The following is a 7,913-nucleotide window of genomic DNA, read 5'->3' as shown; positions in this document are numbered from 1 at the left end:
TTGTATATTACAGTGTAATTTACTGAAATGTTTTCCTACACATTATATTTTTAGATTCTCATTGACCCCATGATTTGGATATAATTTAGAGTGATATAAAAGGTTTTGAGAGATTATGTAATTTAAGACCACATAACTACTAAGTAGTATTTCTGGCAGTCACACCTAGGTCTAAATTCCAAGTCCATACTTTTTTATTAAATCTTGTGAGATAAGGTTCATAATTACACAGCAGGGGCACACATCCACTTATGGCTCTGACTTGAGAGAAATTAAAGAATGCCTATAATAAGCCATCTTTCCTAGTGGCCTTCGGGGGACATATACAGTTTAACCATGTGAAAGCCTTATGATACCTAAAAATGTTCCAGGATAAGAAGCTAAAACAATGGCACTGATTCAAGAGATGTTTCTTGAGTATGGTCTATATCCCAGGCACTATGTTAGGCTTTGGCATTGTAAAGATGAGTAGGACATGATCCTACCCATGAGCATCTAGCTCTGAACTCATTACACAGAGGACACATGAGAATACGGAAAAGTTCTTAAAGATCCCCTGTCATACCAAAGGAAGGTTAAGTCAACATCTCACTCGAGTAAAGTTAAAAATCCTTGCAATAGCCCCCTGGTCTGCATATCTTATTCTTCTCATCTCTCTGACCTCATCTCCCCCACTCTCCCCTCCCATGACTCAGCTCCAACATCCCAGTTCTGTTCATTGTTCCCTGAATGAACCATTAGCAGTGACTGTTTCTTCTGGCCACAGACCTCTTCTTCCATAGATCTGCTTGGCTAACTTTCTTAACTCTCTCAACCATTATCTTCTTTAATATTCCAACTATATCTCCTCCCTCACCCTTCCCTGCTCTCCTGATCTTCGTATTTATTCTCCACCTTCCCTTTATTTTTATCCACAGCACAAGTTCCTCTATAACGTAGTGTAGACTTTCCTAATTTGTCTGGAGTTTATTATCTGACTCCACATTCTAGAATAAAGTTCCAAGACTTTATGTTTACCAATGTATCCCAAAGCATCTAGAAGGGAGAGCATCTAGCACTCCCAGTATTTGTCGAGTAAATACGATTCATACAGCACTTGGCTTTGTGTCACAAGCCCTCTTGTATATATTATTGTCATAATCTTACACGCTTCTGGGCTGTAGCTTTTACTCTCCTCATGTCACAGATATGGAAACTGAGAGCCAGAGAGCTTCAATATCCTGACTAAGTTCGTCTAAGTTCGTACAACTAGTCTGCTACATATTCCTTCCAGTACACCATGCTGCCTCAATCTGGCAAGGAGAAAGATTTAGACCGTTGGTGCATAACTGCTATGTCTGGGTAAAAGGAGTAGGCAGCTCAGGGTGAAGAATGCTCAGGTACAGGCATGGCTAGTTAGCAGAGGGTGGAGGAGTACGCTTCAATATTTGAGTCTAGGGGAAACAATTGGGTAATACGAAAAGGACCAGAAACATCCAGAGCAGAGCTGTGCCATTAAACCATGATAAGGATCATTCCATATAGGAATCAGATGGAACAGGGTTGGAGGTAGGTCTCACAGGAAGCCAGAGCAGAGTGAAAACACTGAAGTTGGTCTCAAACTGAAAGGTAAGCTACATGGGTCTTTAATAGACGGAGCTCCTTGATGGTGTCTTCTTCGCGCCTCAGCCTGGTGTGCATGCTAGACCATTCTTAAAAAAACTAAATTTTAACCACAAACATTATTCATTCTGTATATTATCTTCCCTTTGGATTAAAGCATACTTCTCCAGGTCTCTGTCTGTCCACTGAATCACAATCTTCCTTGCTACATCCATTCCTCAGAAAATTTCCAACAATATCTCCTGGCAGAAAACAATGAGCCAGGTGTCTGGGGGGCAGCAATGTGGTAAAGAGATCATGCAGACTCAGACCCGTCTATTCTGAATTCTAGCCTCACCAGTTGCTAGCTGTACGACCCAGGAAAAGTTGCTTATGTATGGTAGCCTCAGTTTCCTGAACTGATAAATGGGCTTAATCATATAAAACTGTACAGTTGCGAAGAGTGAACATATATCAGATATTCAAGGGCACAGTATTGTGACCAGCAGATAACAGGTGCTAAACAAGTGGTAGTTATTTTTTGCTATTTTTGCTCTCTTGAAAACGTGTCACCAGGATTTGACCTTCCTGTTCAATTCCAAAAGTATTCAGGAAACTTAGCCACCATGCTAGGGACATAAAGAACAATCATAATTGGGAGCAGTGGGAGGTAGTGGTGGACACAAAAAAACCCCAAAAAAACAAAACCAGAACCAAAGAAACTTAAAGAAGAACTGTCCCTTACTTTCACTATTTACATCATCGAGGTGCTTGGAATTTTAATGTTTGGAATTTAAATGAGAAAGACATTTAAGGTTTGACCACAGGTGTTCAAACTGCAATTAAAAAGATCTAGAATTCTGACCAAAGAGAAAAGATGCAACCATTAAAGTTGAGACCCTTCATAACTTGAAATGAATCAGGTACCACTCAGATTTTTATGGGCCCAAGGTGAGACATGCCTTTTCTAGTTCCCCCTTTATCCTAAACTATACACATTAAAGAAGTCCAGAATGGTATCTGAACAGATGGCCATTTGCATAATTAAAAAAAAAATTCCACGGTACATGTCACAGTTGACCTAATGCTTCACTTGGGGTCCAGTAGTCCTTTGGATGAAATTATCAAAATGCCCGACAGGTCCTTTTTCCTTATTAGGGTGCTAAGTTCACGACAGAATCAGTGGAGAAAATGAAAATAAACTGATTCCAGTTTAGGCTTCATTTAAATGAAGCACCTTAAGGTGCTCATAGATAGATTTTTAGGAAGGAAAATAATGGGGTAAGTTGCTCATTCATTTCACATTTACTGAGCACCTATTATGGTGTAGACATTATGTGGCAGGCACTGAACTAGACCTTGGTGCGTCAGAAATAAATAGAGCAGGCATGACTTTATCCTTGAGGAACTTAAAGGCTTCCTGGGGAAGAGAATAACAGACTCTGTGTTGTAAATCCAAGAAGTGTTGCTCATATACTGATAGATGTCGATATAAGATACGTTTGTGACTCTGAAGAGAGTTTTCGGTTTTCCCTGAAGAGTTGTTCAGGAACAGGCTTGGTAGCTTGAGCTGAGTTTTTAAACAGTAAAGAGGCACTCTGAGTGAATGAAATCATGGAGGGGATTCTGAGAGGGAGACATTTGCACAGGATGCATCCAGTGATCTGCATGTTACCCGCTTACCGGTGTGCCTGCAGCATCGAATTCAAGTAGGAGGTCGCGGGTCGCGGAGGTGAGACACAGGACTGGAGGGGTAAGAAGGGCCAGGTCATAGAGGGCTTCGCATGCCCTGCCAAACGACCAAGACGTTACCCTGAAGGTTCCGGGGGCCATGCAGAGATCTACATTAGACATGCCAATCAGATTTGACACTTAGAGAGATGAGTCCCAGAGGAATGCTATGAAGTCCTGAAAGGTGCAAGCTTAGCGAAGGGGAACCTTATAGGACATTTTTAGAAGAATCTGGGTTAAAGATATTGAGGGTCTATACTAAAACCTGCCATTTGTTAATTGTTTCTAAAAATTCTCCCAGGTGTCTCTCCTTTTGGGGGTATCCCACGGGATGGTCCCCACTTTCTGCCTGTCTCTCGTTTGTCCTGACCAAACTGCCCTGGCAGGCGGGTAAAAAACAGGCGATAAGTTTTGACCAAGTCACCAGAACAGAACAAGGTACACAGAGACCCACTTCCAGCTCTCCAGCTCTCAGAGCCAGGGATCTGAGAAAGTACTGAGAGAAGAAAGGCATTGCAATTAGGTTTTTCATTAGTGGGATGGACAAGAAACAGCCGAGGCTAGAGGAAATGTTCTGTTGGGGAGGCCAACAACAACCAGAGCGGAGAGAAGAAAGAAATGCAAGCAAATGCTGAGGAATCCAGACACATGACCCTTACAGACCTTTGCATATGAGTGAGAGCCAGACAGGAGAGAAGCGGGGTTTGGAATCCTCACTTTTATTTTAGGAAATCTAAAATGGTCCGGCGAGAGACACCAGAAAAAAAAAAAAAAGTCCAATTGTTCCGCTGAGAAAAACAGGAACACTCAAGTAGAACAAAGTCACCCCGTGCCCCCCTCCCCCCACCCCAGTTCTTTCTTTCTTTGGAAAAGATTGCAGAGAGGGCGTTTGCAAGTGATTCTGCTGGCTGTCTGTGAAATTAAGGAAAGAAAAAAAAAGAACAAGGAAATGAGAGAAAGCAACTATATTTGAAACAATGAGAAGTCTCTGGAGTTGTGCTTAATGGCCTTTGTCACCCTGCAGGGGCATGAGGAGGGCTGCTGATGAGTCAACTGTCCTGGAAACAGACCTGCGTTAAGTAGAGAGCCAGAGAGGCATCCGCAAAGATGAAAAGATTTCGTTTAAAACACAGAACGCTGGATTGCCCTGTGGCTCGCACGGTACGTAACTTGGGTTTCCAATTTCTTGCTCCGCTCCTGCAGAAGTTCACGTATTTTATTGAAAAGGTATGAAGACATGCACAATGGGTAGTATCTACAGCAAAATATATACCGTACGAAGCATTGGAGAGCAGAAATCCCCAGCAGATCTTGTAGATAAAATGCAGCCACGTTCAATTAACTGTACTAAAAATAAGCCAAAATGCGGAAGTGAATTTAACAACTCATTCACCCTTTAAAAGGCAATGTATTTCAAGTAGCAACAGTGGAATAAGCAATGGTCTAGGACATTTTAAAGAGATCTATGTCAAAGTTTTCTACGTTACCCATGAAGGGGTGGAAGAGAAGGAGGAAGTACTTGGTATTTAAAAGCCAACAGCACTGGGTTTTGATTCTTCCTTATTCTCCTAATCATTAGAGATTTTGTTCCTTAATTATCTCCCGTGCACGGCTAGTTTTATCTTCTCTTGTAAATCCTGGAATGTAAGACTGGAAAGGCCCTTCGAGGTCTCTGGGAAGTCTCTATAAATGAGAAAACAGAGGCCCAGAGAGAAATGGCTAATTTTCAGAGTTTAATGATTGTCCTGGTAAGAGAATATTTACTGAATCTAGACTCAGAATTAATCTCAGAGCTGGGAATTTGCAGGTGAGGTGCGGATATATTTTATTTTCTTGTGCCTCTTCCTAATTCAGTTCATTGATGGCTTAAGCAGCCCTCTCAAGCAGCAGGTTAAAAGAAAATGCTGGGTTTTATATGTTTCCCTGATTATCAGAATAAGAGATGGCAACAGGTGTAGGTCAATCTGCTTGTTTGAAACCCTGAGACAGTTGTTTTCCAAGTTTAAAGAGAATGTAATCTTGCTCTCTTGCTGGCATCCATGAAAAATATATAGGCAGCTAACAACTTTGGCATGCAAAGAGGCCACAAATGGTGCCTAGGGCATTAAGAGTCTGTCCCTTAAGGTTATAGAGATGAAGCATTGCGACCAAACTTCCAAACAAGAAATTGAAAGCCAAGGGAAGAAAATGAGTTCTCCTCTCAAGATCTTCTCTTGTGTTTTACTTTTTATAATAAAATATGGACGAGGATAAATTATGCATTACTTTTTGCTTTCTTATCTCCCCTTTGACTTGTAGTGTTTACTGCTGAAATTTACCCAGATTATTTCAGCACAAGATTAAAAAAATGGTAAAACCATTGACATTCTAAGTTAAATTGTTCCTGCCATTGACATGCAACTTAATGAAATGCTGCCTCCAGTCCTTGATGAAACCCATTCCCACCCTGACTGGCTGCTTCACTTCCTCCCTCAATATCGCCTTCTTGCTTGCCATGAAGAATTTGGTTCTTTGATGAAAATCTGGGAATCTTGGGTCATTTATGCAGTGTCTGATGTTAGTAATCCGTTGACTCTACATGGATAAGGCAACATAAAAGAGAGGCACCTTTTTTTTTTTTCTTATGTAAAGGTTAACTGTGACTTGCCCATCCCATTCACTTATTTAAGACATATTTACTGAGCCTACTGTGTGCCATACTTACTCTCCTTAACGTGTCCTCAGTCTTAGTTTCTTCCTCCATGCTGCCACAGTATGATTTTCTGAAAGCCCAAATGTGATTTTTCACTCTGTTAAAAACTCCCCAACGGCTTTTCATTGCCTACAGGAAAAACTCTAAAGTCTTTAGCATAACTTTCTGGGGTTTGATCCCTATTTAGGTCTTCAATTTCACCTCCTACCAATTCTGTTTCACATTTTCTGTGCTTTTGTTCTACCATCACATTGGGTATTCTCACTGGCCATGCCGGTATTTCTGCTCTCATCCATCTGGGGAATCTCACCCCACGTGTGGGGGGAAAATCAAATGTCTCAGATTTTCCTTCACCAACCCATCCACGCTGTCTTTTCTTCTTGTCCTGTCACTATCCCACTTGAATTCTGTCATTCAGCCAATAAGTACTTACTGGAAGCTAACCCCATGCTAACTACACTCTAGGTGTGGTGAACAGTTTGCAGGCAGAGTCATCCAGGAGACACACCATCACTGATTAATTGCAATTATGGTAAATGCCACCAAGGAGAAGTGCAGGATTCTTTAAGAGCGTAAGGCAAGGAGGAGGCGCGTTATTAGGGTGTTGGTGAAGGCTTCTATTATTACAGCTATTAGCTAATATTACAGCTATTAAACTGGTACAACCGTCGATTTATTTTACTTTATCACTTACACACATGAATTCCTGGGGGTTAAGGACCCATCTTATTCATCTTTCTGTTACCAGCGACTAGCAGAGTAACTGACATATTGTAGAAATACAGGATATGTTTTCAAACTCAACACCTTATGCAAACGGCCAGACATCAACCCTTGCCTTTCCTATTAAGTTTTGATATTTTCTCTGTGGAAAAACAAAGTATTTGTCCTGTGAGGTAGGTTTTATTATGCTCATTTGGTGTGTGACAGACTGGAACTTTGAGGAGGTAAGAATTTTTTTTTCAAGTGTTTATATCCCTAAAATACCTGGAGATCTTACAAACTGATACATTTACGTACAAATAGGAAAAAAAAATGTAGGCTGATGAATTGAAGAAATATGATTGGCTCATGGCCATATGAAAGGATGCTGTACCTACCCCAAGAGTGATCAAGGAAATACTGATTAAAATGAGATGATAGCATCAGATTGCATTGTTTTCTAATCACCACCCAACCTCACTTAAGGACTGGGTTTCTTTTCCAGGTTCACACAATGCTTTCTTCTACTTGATTCTCACTTTGATGTCCATGCTTGTCTTCATCATGCCAGTTTATTTTCTGAGTGTTATGGCCCCAGATGTAGCCTGGATACATTTTCTCTCTTTTTCTGTCTTACTATTTTTTAAAAAGGTGTTTAATTGATTATCTGTTTTTCAGCAATTTGAATTAAATTAAATAAGCAGATTTTGATTTCCATGTTTGTCTTCATCATGCCGATTTATTTTCTGAGTGGTATGGCCCCAGATGTAGCCTGGATACATTTTCTCTCTGTTTCTGTCTTATTATGTTTTAAAAAGGTGTTTAATTGATTATCTGTTTTTCAGCAATTTGAATTAAATTAAAAAATCAAATTGAATCACTCAAGAACCACGAGTGTCCAAAGTAAAACAAATAGCCTCCCTCTCTCTTTTTTTTCCCCAAACCTGCTAACTTTGTTTATATAGTTATATATGTCCCACATTAAAAACATTTTGATTTGATTCCTTTTCGTTTATGAAAACGGATCAGATAATATTACTTTGTAGTTTTTTTCTTTATGCTAAAGCAAACCGTGAACACGCTTCCAAGTCAATACAATTAAAGCTATGTCTGCTTTCATAGATCTTAGTATTTTGTAGCATGATGTATTATTATGAAAATATGCCCCACGTGACTCAGATTGGTACCAGTGTTTTGCTTGTACATG

The 7,913-nt window shown here is 40.3% G+C and overlaps 1 long non-coding RNA gene across 1 annotated transcript in view; it reads left to right on the top strand.

Moving 5' to 3' along the window:
- The first annotated feature begins 4,222 nt into the window (after nt 1-4,222).
- The window catches only part of LOC121045146 (uncharacterized), a 45,377-nt gene continuing 41,686 nt past the window's right edge, over nt 4,223-7,913 (top strand). Inside the window, exon 1 of the long non-coding RNA XR_005797607.1 lies at nt 4,223-4,473. This is a non-coding gene — a long non-coding RNA (uncharacterized LOC121045146). The remainder of the gene's footprint in view (nt 4,474-7,913) is intronic.

This window comes from Herpailurus yagouaroundi, unplaced genomic scaffold, assembly GCF_014898765.1.
Source record: "Herpailurus yagouaroundi ecotype Mexico unplaced genomic scaffold, PumYag 189, whole genome shotgun sequence".
NCBI lineage: Eukaryota > Metazoa > Chordata > Mammalia > Carnivora > Felidae > Herpailurus > Herpailurus yagouaroundi.
Note: the sequence above shows the minus strand (reverse complement) of the source record. Positions and strands in the feature narration are given on the sequence as shown.